This window comes from Arvicola amphibius, chromosome X (assembly GCF_903992535.2).
Source record: "Arvicola amphibius chromosome X, mArvAmp1.2, whole genome shotgun sequence".
In the NCBI taxonomy this organism is placed as follows: domain Eukaryota; kingdom Metazoa; phylum Chordata; class Mammalia; order Rodentia; family Cricetidae; genus Arvicola; species Arvicola amphibius.
This window is the reverse complement of record NC_052065.1, coordinates 49,672,296-49,686,684: the sequence shown is the minus strand read 5'-3', so window position 1 is coordinate 49,686,684 and position 14,389 is coordinate 49,672,296. Positions and strand designations below refer to the sequence as shown.

Here is a 14,389-nt window from a genome sequence, read left to right as displayed (position 1 = left end):
GAACCTAGCAGACAGGTTATACCATAAAAGACCTAATTAACAGCGCCCCCATTCACCAGGAAGCAGTTTGGAGAGAAATAACTGTGCCCATTTTCCCAAATATTGTTTTAAAATGTTCTTTTACATTTAAAGGGGGATATGATATAGAGATGAATAATTTGCAATGGTATGGATTTTAAGGTCAATTTGTTATATGTATATGTATTTCTGATCTTGATTAAGCTATTTTGATTGTGTAGTTCATTTTAAAAACTGTAATGTATAATTAGGAAATATAGGTTAATGGATAATCATCAATAATAGTCAAGCTTGTAGTCATGTTAGTTAGATTTTCTAGATATATAGAGACATTTCAGTTAGATAGGCATTCTTCATATCTTTCAAAGGCTACAGAATATGGCATTTTAAATGTTTTAATAACTTAGGGTTTTTCATAATAATGAGACACGTCTGCTCCTGGCAGCACCAATCTACTTCGAGAGGAAGATGGGCATCAAAGAGGCTACTTATGGAGTTTGTTAGCCATTTCGGCAAGAAACTGCTCTTGCCTGGACTGTTGCATAAACTGCACACAAAGAACCTGCAGAGAGAGGACTGCTGAACTTGCCTAAAGGTGAGATGGTCTTTTGGGGTTCCTGATTCGTGAAAGAGTCTGCGAGACGTTCTGCAGGACATAGCAGAAAGTGACTGAACTGTCTTTGGAATTTCCTGCTTCATGGAAATGTCTGCTGGATACTTATGGGCCTGTAGGCTGAAGATGGATGCCCCAACGGTACAGAGGAATTTTGGGTGACTGTCCAGGCAGCGAGTTGTCTCTGTCATTTCTAGAGTTTGAAAGTTGCATATGACTTGTTTACTTAGGTAATATTATATCCTTCTGGAGTCTTTGATGGAGTTGAAGAATAAATAGATAGTTATAGCTTTCCTTAGTTATGATAAAAGATAAAATAAATCTAAATATTGTAACTGTAATACTTGCTTGATAACTGTTATATGTAATTTTGCTATGTTAAAGTTGAAGCCTTTCTTTTTTGTTTAAACAGAAAAAGGGGAAATGATGGAGGAGTGTCTATGTGTTACTTTCATTATTAATAAAGATAACTGCCTTGGCCCTTTAAGAGAACAGAAAATTAGGTAGGCGGAGTAGACAGAACAGAATGCTGGGTAGCAGGAGTGGGGAGACGCTTCAGGCATTCACCATAGTGAGGCTCCATGCTTCTCCTCTCCGAGATGGATGCAGGTTAAGATCTCTCCTGGTAAGCCACACCTCGTGGGGCTACACAGATTACTAAATATGGGTTAAAGGAAGATGTGAGAATTAGCCAATAAGAGACTACAGATAATGGGCCAAGCAGTGTTTAAAAGAATACAGTTTCTGTGTAATTATTTTGGGTGTAAAGCTAGCTGGCGGCCGGGTGGCGGGACGCAGCCCCGCCGCTTCATTCTACACTCCAGCCCTTCCTCTGGGCTCTTAAATTCTTTCCACTCCCTCTTCCACAATGATCTGAGCCTTAGAGGGGTGATAATTATAGATATCTAACATGGTGCCACAAAAACAGTCATTTAAATGTCGCTTTACCAGTGGTTATGAGTTGAGACTGACAGAAACAGTGATCTATGGGTATAAAAACACATGTTTAGAAGACAGTTTCACAGGCACATCACGTCTATCTAGTAAAATTATAGAAGTTCTTTCCCCATTGGAATCCCTGGCCCTTCAGCCATGTGTTTGTTCCTGTCTTACAGTATCAGACCTGAACTCCCTCTTGTGTAGGAGACCTCTAATTCAATTGGTAGGCTGTTTTTCTTACCCATGATAGCAAAGCCAGTGTTGCTCATCATGTATGTACATTCTGCCTGGTATGTCAGTATTTTAGCCTGCAGGGTTCACAGCCAAACAGGAATGTCGGTGATAGTTCTCTGTTGGCGCTACTAAAGCAAGCCATTATGGTGGGAGTTTTTAGTTCAGTCCCAGCTTAATTTCTCCATGTCCTAAAGTCAAAGCATGATCTTCTGAAATAGAGAGGTCTTACTTTCTAGTTCTGGCATACAACCAATAGCACAATAGTTTGATGATTTGTGGGGTCTTCTGAGCTTCCCTAACTAATAACACACAAGGAGGTAGCCCAACCCCACAGTGGGGTTTTAATTCAATAACATTATGACCTCTGGGAGTGTCCTTCTCCACCCATGTAGAGTACTTTTTGAATTATGTTTCCTTTTATTTAAACTAGTCCCAGTTGGGCTGTAAGGTTCATAGAAATAACAATACACCTGGTTTCCTCTCTGAAGGTGGTTTTTCAAATTTTCAAAACATTCAGAGGTTAGCATTATGTCATCAAGTAGCAAAACCTTTTCCAGACAAAGGGCAGGAAAAGGCAACAACTTGAGACACTATCGCATAACTGTGGTTACAAAAGTAACTGTGGTGAAGAACTCTGAAAGTCTGTTGCCATCTGTTTTGAGCAAGAGATAAAAGTGACTCCAGAAGTTTACCTCTAAAAAAGACACAAAAGTTGAACACAACGAAAGTTCCATCCATTTAAGTCAGTTGCATCCTTCCCAGATCCAGATTGGATACAAACCATGAATAGGAGGTGGTAATTCTTATTTATTCTCTCTGAGCCATTATATTTTCATATCCTGGAGCTCTTTCATGGAGCCACCCTCTGTTTCTCCATCCCTGATAAACCCACTGGGCCCGACTTAATCTGCTCAGACCTTTCCAGGACCAAAGGGGTCTGTGGACGTGTTCTCTCATGCTGTGCCTGCTGACTTCATGGGTCATAAAAGGCCCCTTGGTTGGTACTGTAGCTATTTCCTCCTTATTTACCTTATCTGGATGTTGAGGTAGAACTTTGCTGAGCAAACCATCTCCACCCCAGCCTAACCTTTTTCTGGAAGAAAAGATACCCACCTTACTCTCAGTGGTTTATTACCTATCCCTGGGACAGGCTTGATCATCTTCACTTGTTCTATCACAGATGTCTTCTGTGAGCTGCTCCTTCGGCTTTGAAGCCTTTCAGAAACATGTGGGGAATACATAAGAATTATTCCACAGCATAGTCCCTTCTTCTATACCTAAATTATTTTGATCTTTGGCTAGTGGCTTGGTTATCATTTATTTATTGAATAATATTCACATATATCTCCTTTCCATTTTTCTTCTCTCCTCTAGGTTGCTCTCTGACTTTACCAAGTCTCTGCATACTGGTTTAAGGGACTGAGATCTGCCAAAGCCTCTCCTCCTTTTTATAAATCTAGCCCCCCCCCCAAAGACTCAGCAAAGTTGTTTGAGCTCTACACCAGCCGTGAGATCAACCTATTCTTTAATACCTCTGTGAACATAGTTCTAACTGGCCCAGTGAACCAGGCTTTAAACAAGTTTCTCTTATTCCTAGTTTCCTTAATATCATTGATCCCACCTCTATTGTTTTTCATTCCCAAACATTCATGGGGACTTCAGCAGGAGATAACAAAATGTTCCCAATTGTTTGGATAGGCCAGTCCATCAGGGGCTGATTTCCCTCAGACTGTCTCAGGTTATGCAGACCGTGCCTTAAGGTGGGATGGGTGGTTACATACTCAGTTTTTCTGCCTCCACAGCAGTCCGACTAAAGTCAACTGTTCCTATGTCACACAGCTTCATTCACAAACCAGGCTGCAACAGGTTCTTTTATTACTTGTTTAAAAGTCTTCCACAGTTCTAGCAGCTCAGGCACTGAATATTCTCTGATTACCATAGTTTCTTGTGCTATATCGTTGGTGTTTTGTTTTTGTGACAAAGAAAAACATTTTATTCTAAGAAAAATAAAGAAAGGGAGTTCTTCCAAATTTATCATCCATTATTTAACATGAGAAGTGACTTTTCACAAACTAATATGACAAGTGGGAAATTATGTTTTCAAAAATAATTATGTCTCACCTAACGCAATTTCCATAAAAGTATATTTTCAAGGTCCTAGAATAATCTAATTTGTTCAGAACACTCACAAATATATTTAGAAAGGGAATATATATATTCATATATATATATATATATATGTATATATATATTTAGAAAGGGAACTTTTAAAAGTGAACAAAATGCTTAAAAACTAAATAATTATTATTTGGTTGTTTTGTTGTATCTTCAAAAACTGGTAAATTAATCTTATTCTATATGATGCTAATGTCATTAAAACATTAAATAGTCCTTTAAATAATGCATGGCTATGAAATTAGTTCCTGTTCATAAATATATTTCTGTATCATTCTCTTCTTTCAAAACTTCAGTCTTTCCTTTTTTTTAACTGAAAACAGATTTTTTTCATACAGTTTATTCTTTTTTTGGGTTATTATGTATGTGCTTTTTTTAATTGTATAATTCATTTATACAAAGAAATCATTTGATCGTTCTATTTACAGCCTTTTCCAATTTTCATTTCCACTGGAGATATATTTCACATAATGGTTAACAATGACTTGAACTGATTGCCAGTTTAAATCTGGGTTTACATGGGATCTCAGTCTTCCTCCCTCAAGAGCATGACCACATTTCTAACACAAACATTTTGCAGTCAAGAATCACCAGCTTCTTTTTTAAATGAAGAAATCCAACCAGAATTAACCTAACATAGTCAAATTTCTAACACATTTTATGGTTTCTTTTCAAATTCAGTATTTGCAGGTATGAGAAACCAAAGCAAATACAGTTCACGCTCCCTCTGGCCTTCTACAACTTCCTACACACCCTCAGGTCAGACTTTTCCTGTCTCCGCTCTGCTCCTCTGGCCCAGCCAGACATTTTTACTTTTGACAACTCCTCTTTCCCTTCCCTTCTCTTCACTATTCCAGTCTCCTGCCTTCTCTTGCTTTCCACACAACACGAAAACTTTCACCAAAGTCCTTCTTGTGGCTCCTCTCAGTAGTCTAGAGTACACTAAGTCATCCCATGGGTCTTTGCTACCCTGACATGATATACTGTAAAAACTGCAGTTTTCTTAATTGGCTCAACATTATGGCTTGGTTTCACTCAGTAAAATTAATCATTAATACGATCACACACACACACACACACACACACACACACACTCTTTAATCAGAAAGAAAAACTTTAAGGACATGCCAATTTTTAAAAAGGCATCAACGTAAAAAAATAAAAGCAAATACTAAGAACTACTTTACAATAAAAAAATTAAATAGTTGGCAGAATAAATGAATGAAAACTGAGGAACGTGCAGTGAAACCAACACAAGGCATTCCAGTTGACAAGACGGAAAACACACCAAGTTTGGTGACTGCTTTCCAAGGAAGCAGTGCTTCACTGTAAATATGGAAATATTTCAGACTCAAAAATCTTCCATGTAGATTGTAGGTGTCGTTATTAAAATTTCATTCATCTTTTGAGGTTTCACAAGGAACACTGATAGAATTTCAGCATTTACAAACTAAGTTTGGCAAACACTGTAAATATCACATTTGGTTTCAATTGGGAAGTCAAGGTGAACCCAGAGTCAGGACAACACTGGTTTCATATATATTTCTTCTGATAAAAAAATACCAGGTGGTATGTTCCAAATAATCCATGAAAATACCTCTTTAAAGTGTGCAGTTTAACAGTAATCTGTATGTCTTTAGCTGCCATTAACAACAACAACGACGACAATAACAGGGGGAGGGAGGGGGAGAGAGAGAATCCCAAACCATGAACACGTTACAGCTGCTAGAGTGACCCTAGGATGCTCCCATTACAAGAAAAACTGTACAAATGTATAAATAAACAGCCTTCCACCAGAGAACACACATTTACACCAGAGTCCCACACACTACAGGCCAATGACGTGTTCCATAAGCAGCAATGGTTCAACTGCATTCGCTCCGCCATTGACCCCTTTCCAGCAGGCTGCCAGCCCCCTAGAGCTGCAGGGCTTGCCAGAGCTGCATGAAGAGTGTGAGGAGAACAACCCCCCAGCTGGGGATCTCCAAGCCCAGCGAAGGTCGTCCATGGTTCCCAGGCTCATGCAGGTAGAGAGTGAAAGTGTGCTGGAATGTGGCTCCAGTGTGCAGACAGAAGACACCAAGAGCGGGAAGGCGCAGAGAGCACAGCCTGGCTTGCGGAGAGCAAGGGACAAAGCCCAGTCAGGTGGCAACAGGAAAGAGACTTTGGTGTAAATGTGTGTTCTCTGGTGGAAGGCTGTTTATTCATACAGTTTATTCTGATTACAGTTTTCCCTCGCCCAACTCTTCCTAATCTTTCCCACCTCCCTTCCCTTTCGAATCCAAATACTCTTTCTGTCTCTTCTTAGCAAACAAACAGGCATCTAAGAATCAATTATAAAATAAACTAAGATAAAACAAAACAAATACAAACAAATCAGAATAGTACAAAATAAACTTGTAGAAGAACCAAAGAAAAAGCATGGGAAACACTTACAGACACAGAGACACACAGAAACACTATAAACACACAAACCAGAAGCAACAATATAAACACAAAGGTCCTCTAAGGTTAAAAAAATAATGCCCTGACACAACATGAGGCAAAGAATCTCCAAAGATGCTATTGAATTTGTATTGCATTTTTCATCTATTTCTGGGCATGCAGCCTGTCTTTAAGAGTTTTTTATGCAGTCAAACTCTGTTGGAGAAAATTAAACTTTCATTTGCAAATTGTAATAAATTGGAGATAGCTTCTGGGTCAGGGATGAGGACATCTGTCTACTTCTCCCAGCTCTAGTACCCCATCTGCTGCACACCCATGCAGGTCCTGTACATGTTGCCATGTTTCTATGAGTTCATAGGTGCTTTGGTCATGCTGTATTTAGAAGGCCTTGTTTTATTGATGTCTTCCATCCCCATTGGGTCTTACATTCTTTCTGCCTTACCTTTCTCAGAATTTTCTGAGTCCTGACAGGAGGTATTTGATAGAGACATCTCATTTAGGAGTAAATGTTCCAAGGTTTCTTACTTTCCATACATTGTCTGGCTGTGGGTCTTTGTATTTCTTCCCATATGCTTCAGGCAGAGGCATCTCTGATGATGGTTGAGGAAGGCAATGCTCTATGAATATAGCAGAATATCATTAGGAGTCATTTTATTGCTACATTATTTTAACAGAACAGTGTTATTTGATTTTCCCTTAGGTTCCTGGCCTATTTAGTCTTTGGTTCTTGGCCACACAAGAAGGGTAAAGTATGGGCTCTATATCATGGAATGGACCTTAAGGTCAGATCTTGGTTGGTTACTCCCCCAAGCTTTACATACTATTGCACCAGTGTATCTTGCAGGCAAAGCACTGGACCATTGTTAATGACCCCATACACATGATGGATCATGTATTTTCATATGTTTTTCTTTTAAAACTCAGACTTGCAATCATCTTTTATCGATTTTGCGATGTTCTTTTCCTCTTTACTCTCTGAATATTCTCATGGACTCCAAGCTCTTTGATCCCAGTAGGGTCTTTTAAACATGGATCTACCTTGTACTCTCTTTTTTTCTTCTACCCCCATCTGAAGAAGAGGCAAACCGTCTTGTCTATCTTTTTTTCTAGAGTTTTTTTTATTTTTTATTTATTTTTATTTTTTCTGATTTTTATTAAAAATTTCCATCTCCTCCCCTCCTCATACATCTTATCTGTCTTATCTTATCTTTTTCTTCTGTCTCACTCTTCAGTTGTCTAATTTACTTGCCAAATCAGAAGCCAACATGGAGGTTGCTAGCCTCAGCTATATTTCTTGCTCCAATTCCTCCTTTACACAAAAATACATGCTTGACTGACATCTTACCTTGAGATACATTTCTTACTATACACATTGGCTAGGCAACTTCTGCTGCTGCTTGCCAACAATCTTGACCCTTGTGTACTAATCTCAAAGACAATATATTTTCCTTTAAACCTGTAGCTGTTTTTAGGGCATCTCTGTATTAACGAGGTGGACCTCACTCATGAAGCAGACATGTTACGCAATACTATATAGATGAAGACTGCCATCCTGGGATCCCTCCCACAGACACTCATAAATCTGATAGCTTTGTAGCATGTCTCACTAGCCATAGCAAAAACCATGCAATTGCTGTCATAGCACAAAAGCACATTAACAAACAGCACACAGGAAAGGGTAACTGTATCAGGACATCCTCCACAGATGTACCCATTCAATCTAGGCTTCTCAGCCCCTGTTGCATGCATGCCTTGCCACACAGAGCCAGTAGTTCTGTCATATCCTTGTTTAGGCACCAATTATGTTGTGTGACTTGCTTTTACTGAGAAGATACAAAGCACATTTCTATTCACCCTGTATATGGAGCCCATAACAGACCAAAGTATGGATACCACATAAGTCAAACTTGGTGAAACAATGAGATTTCTATACTTACAGAAGCAGAAACTGCCACACAGCACAGCCAATCTCTAGGCTTTGGCGAGGACCAGTGCTACCTATAATCATCCACGGGTAGTTTCATTGAAGCTTACAACCACCCCACTTGGTACCAAAATTTTTGTCTGCTTGTTGTTTGTTTTTTGAGACAGGGGTTCTCTGTAGCTTTAGAGATTGTTCTGGAGCTCACTCTATAGAGCAGGCTGGACTCATAAAGGCATGTGCTACCACTGCCTGGCAATAGCCAGATTTCTGACCTACTCCTCCTGGGTCTAGTCTTGTGAGTACCTCAACATGCCTTTTCTTTTTCTTTTTTTTTTCTTTTTTTTTTTTTTTGATTTTTTGAGACATGGTTTCTCTGTGGCTTTGGAGCCTGTCCTGGAACTAGCTCTTGTAGACCAGGCTGGCCTCGAACTCACAGAGATCCACCTGCCTCTGCCTCCTGAGTGCTGGGATTAAAGGCATGCATCACCACCGCCCGGCTTCAAAATGCCTTTTTTGAAAACTTCCAGATCTTGTTAGAATCCCACAACCAGCTCCTGGTCCTTTGCTCATGCCTGCAGGCACAGCACCTGACTTCTAAGTTTTCTTGGAGTGGCAGTTTTTCTCCCCTGTATAATCTCACTAGCCTTGTCTACTTTGCAGTCATCCTTTAGTTTCTGCCAGAACTAGCTGTACCTGCAATCACCCACAGGTCCCTTCTGCACTGTCTAAATCACTACTACCTAGACTTTCCACATTCTCATTCTGGGTCTAGTCTGATGAGTAGACCTGATCTCTCCATCCACACACTATCTTCAATCTGTCAGAAATACCATGGGCCCCATTTCTAGTGCCCAGGCCTAGTCTGGCCACTCTAACTGCAACGCAGTTAACTCCTAGGTTTCTCCAAGACAGCACATTACTTTGTCAAATTTAGTCTGACCAGATATAACTGTACTGAAGTCAAGCTCCAGGTTTCTATGGGAATCTTTCCTATATGAAACCACACATAGGTCCCTTTGTGGCTATCTCCAGCCACACGGCATTATGAAACCTGGCTTACTATGTCCTTCTCCAGGGTTGATTCTGGTGAGATCCCATGAAGTGTGAAAAGAAAATAACCACATAACTATATTTTATTAAACACCCAATACTTCTTAATCTGTGCTTCATATCCTTTATATTTGCATAAATATTTCAACATTAGCAAATAAACTTCATGAAAACATACTATAAATTTCACACATTTATGAGGACATACTTCATAGATTATTGATCTCAATTTGTCTAGATCACACAAAATTAGAATTCTCCCAAGCTAATCCAGACCATTGTTTTGTAATTCATTTTAATTCACTTCAGTAAAAAATACATCTCAGAAAATTAAAAGAATCCTGTTCTGATGGGAAATATATAACTATCGTGAAATCAAAGCTGAATAAATGTATTAAGTACATGAATAAAATCATAATGAAGAGCAATGTTATCACATAAATATAGAATTATAAACAATATGCAAACATGAAGAATTTGGCATGTCAGCCTGTTCTGCCTTTTTTCTCTAAAATGGAAAAAATTTAAAGTTCTCTAATAGACCAATTTTTGGTAGTTTTCAAAAGCAAAAGGTCTGTGTACTTTGTAATGTTTTCTTTCATTTTTTCTCCAATGGCAAACCTGTCCTAATCCTTCTGCCTCATAATAAAAATATAAATAAACATATTTCCTTATACCCTCTCCAGTATTCTTTCAACCACCAAATCAACTTAATCAAGGAACTTTATTTATTTCTTCATATTTTCATTCTTTTTCTTGTACAAAAGCAGATTAGAGTATTTCATAATTGAATGTCCTAATCTTCAATCTATTAAGACATATTAAAAACTATTACTGAGGTAGAACTGAAATTACTGCCCTGAGGTAAGACTCTTATAGCTCTTAGACATCAGTAGGGGTCAAAGAATAACTAGGAATCCCCCGAACCGGACAGCCTTGCCTATGGTCTTCCAAGTGCAAAAGGAATATATACTATGTTTAGAAATGGCAGTATAAGACACCCCACATAATTATGATAATAACTGAAAGGAAAATCAACAAAATATTTTAAAATCATAGATAGAAATAAAATAATCAGAAATGATTGGATAATTCAAACCAATTTTCATATATATGCCCTTTTTTCCTTTAGCAGAAAACTTCATATATGTACGTACATTATACATATATATGGTAATGCATACATGCATGTATATAAGAGTATGGGTAGGAACATATAAGAACAGCCAGAATTTCAAATTAATTTTTCCTCTTTTTTAAATGTTCAGGTACATTTAATGCTTTGAAAACAAATTACTTTCAGAAAAAAAAATATTCTTAGGAGATAATTTTGGACAGAGTCCACAGATAAAGCAAAGAATCATGGAATACAGCAATGCCATCCATGGACTGAATCTATGAAATGGGCTTTAATATCATAGAGAAGCTTATTAAAATTTCAAACATTCATAAAATATTACCAATATATATTCCCAAGATTAGAATACCCCAGAAAATAACTGTCCCCAAATATATTTCCTCTGTCAATGTTAACATTTTCCATCTTCAAGTGCTTCATGAGCCAAATAGTGAGATTGTTCATTACCAGCATGAAGAAGTCCTTGATAAGAAACTGTGCCTGCAGAGCTGATTGACTGATAAGAACTACAGTGATGTCAAGGAGTTTGAATCATATAAGTCCATAGGATAAATTAATTTATCTCTGGCTGCATTCTTCCCCTTGAATAGCCATTTTTTGACCAAACCTTTTACTGAACGAACACTCTGTGACTAAAACAGTTTAAAAACCTCTTGAAATCTATTAACTTAGTAGACCACTAGCTTCCACCAACTCAACAGCTAAGAGTTTCTTCAAATAACAGATGAGCCTATAGAAAATCTTCCCCCATCTTGCTTCAGCTTCAATATTCTCCTTGTGCATCTACCAATGTATATATATATATATGTGTGTGTGTGTGTGTGTGTGTATAATATATATGTATATATATGTGTGTGTGTGTAAACATTGTACATTATTCTATTTGCATCACAAATATTGAAATTCATATGCCATCAACTAACTTCACTGCAATGCAATACTCTTCAGTTTCCATTCTTTCAAGTTTCCAAGTTTTTCCAATAGTGAAAAGCATCCTTCCATTGTCTTTAACATATTTTTTATGCTGTCCTATTCCATTTGGACAAAGTGAAATAATCTAGATGATTAAGGTAGTATATCTCTAGAAGATATAAGAAGAAATACCTGTACTTTAGACATGAATAATAAAATTGCTTTATTAATACTTTAGTGTGATAAACCACAAAAGCAAACATAAGAGTGAATTGCACATAAACTTTCTTGAAACTTTTGGCATTGTGTGTATACATATAAACACAAAATCATTAATAAACAGAATAGATACTTCTTACATATCTAAATTACCCTGAGTTAATAAAATGTCGGCTGGTGAGATAACTCAGAAAGTAAAGGCATATTGTCATCAAACTTGAAACCTGAGCTTGATCTCCTGGCACCATGTAGTAGAAGGGAAAAAACTGACTCATTGTATGCTCAGTTTTAACTATAAATTAAAATTTTAACTTTTAAAAGACAATTGCATTCATGAATACTGTATTGATATCATTTCTACTCCCCTCTTTTTACCTTCTCACTACTAATATATACCCCCAAGTCCCTCTAAAATTTATGACTTCTTATTTAGTTGTTAAATGCTCTCTCTCTCTCTCTCTCTCTCTCTCTCTCTCTCTCTCTCTCTCTCCACACACACACACACACACACACACACACACACACACACACAAACACGCACTACTGAGTTCTTTTAGTGTCGATTTTATGTACATATGCTTACAGATGACTATTTTGGATTAAGAATTCTATTGGGAAGCTCATTCCTGAGAAGACTGATTCCCCCTGATCACACCTAAGAAGAAAGTATGGAGCCTATTTGTCCTCACAACCATGATTAAATAATGTGTTGAGTGATCTGTGTTTGTTAAAAACTTTGGGGGTAAATTTTTACTTTCATCAGGAATGAGTTAAAATGATATCTGGTATTCTAATTTCACTTTTTTGCCTATATTGTGTCAAATGATAAGAAATTACTGAATAATTTTCATCTACCAAATAGATTTTGAATGATTTAGTATAATCTCTGAATTTATTCTTTGTCAAGTAACTCAAATAACTGTGCTGACCATGTTAGCAGAAGGCAGGTGCTTTTGGATAACTTAGATTTCTTCAGTGAAGCACTCAAATATGTGTTTTTGTCCCAGACCATGGTTAGAAGCATAAATATCAATCCATAAAAGTTTTTCTCTATTGCCAGGCAGTGGTGGAACACACGCCTTTAATTCCAGCATTCAGGAGGGAGAGGCAGACAGATCTTTGAGTTTGAGGCCAGCTTGGTCTACAGAGTAAGTGCCAGGACAGCCAGGGCTATTGAACAAAGAAACCTTGTTTCGAAAAACAAACAACCAAAAAATGTTTTGCTCTAACCAATTCTTTTATTTCATTACTTTGCTGTCTACAGACCTGTTTCTACTTCAGGGAATATGTACAGGTTGCATTACCATACAGATTAAAAAACCTTTTTATTATTGACAATGTTATTATTTTTCCTTCTATTATGTAATGGTTGAGGTTAGTCATGGGAAATATGACTTGTGTGTCACTGTCATCTTCACATTCTTGTGCAAAAGTATGCCTCTTCTAAAAAATGTGAAAATCTTCACAAAATTCTCTTTTCTAATGGGTAAAAGTACACATCTCTATGGGATCCTTTTTTTTTACTGAGTCTATCAGAAAGTTTTTATATTTGTTTCCATAAAAATTTGTGCATTTCTTTCAGTTTTTAGTTAGGTGTATTTCAGATGTTTTTAGATATGCTGTTTACAAATTTCTAATTTGTTATTTCTTTCATTTGACTATCATCCTGATTTTACAATAATGACCTTTTGTACACTCACTTTCCTAATTGCTTTATATGTTTACATATTTTCTGTGACAATTAGTGTTTTGCAATCAAGCATTCAATTATTAACCCATATTATCTATACACAATAATGACTTGAAATGAGAATTTTTCATAAATGTATATATTTTATCATATTTACCCCCTCTAATAACATCTAATATCTTCCTATCTCCCTTCCCATCCCTACTAGTATACTTTTATTTTCATAAAATTTAAAATCATATGTGCTACTTCTCTTTTTCAATTTGACTTTAATTTGCTTAGTAAGCTTACCTCTACTCACATTCAATTTCCTGCAAATTATATTATTTTGTTCCACTTTATGGCTGAATAAATTTTCCTTGTAGGTATATACCTGATAAATATTTTACAGTCAACATATCAACTTACTTCATTAATTGGCTATTGTAACTGGAGGTTTATTTCCTGCCCTCCAGTTCCCAAATGATGGCTCTGAGGCTTAATATTAATTACAAACTGTTTGACCTATTAGCTCAGGCTTATTATTAGCTAGCTCTTACAACTTAATTAACCCATTTCTATCCTATATTGTACCACAAAGCTCATGGCTTCGTACCTTGCATCTTTCTTTTCCATTAGCTTCTCACATCTCCTTGATTCTGCCCTTTTTCTTCCTGTATCTCTGCTTGGATTTTCTTCCTGGCTTTATTCTGACTGGCTACTGACCAAATCTGTTCCTTTATTTACCAATGGTAATAAAACACATTCACAGCATACAGAAGGACATCTGACATCATCTCCCTTTTTTCTGTCTAATCAAAAAGAAAGGTTTTAACTTTAACTTTGTAAAATTACATATAACAAAATAGGTATAGAGCAAGAATTATAGTCATAATTTTTAGTAAATTTGTATTTGGAAAAAATAAAAAATATTATAGCATCTATTCTATCTTTGTGAGTCTAAAGCTTCATATTTTATTTATATTTTATCATAACTAAGGAAAAGTATAACTATCTACTCTTCAACTCCATCAAAGACCCAAGAATGATATA

At 36.9% G+C, this 14,389-nt stretch overlaps 1 long non-coding RNA gene across 1 annotated transcript; it reads right to left on the bottom strand.

Annotated features, from left to right (window-relative positions):
- Positions 1 to 4,334: 4,334 nt before the first annotated feature.
- LOC119805298 lies at positions 4,335 to 12,209 on the bottom strand. Its single transcript, XR_005283885.1, has 3 exons — positions 12,195 to 12,209; positions 11,227 to 11,229; positions 4,335 to 5,072 (listed from the first exon to the last, which is right to left on the bottom strand). It is a non-coding gene; the product is annotated as an uncharacterized LOC119805298 (long non-coding RNA).
- Positions 12,210 to 14,389: the final 2,180 nt, after the last annotated feature.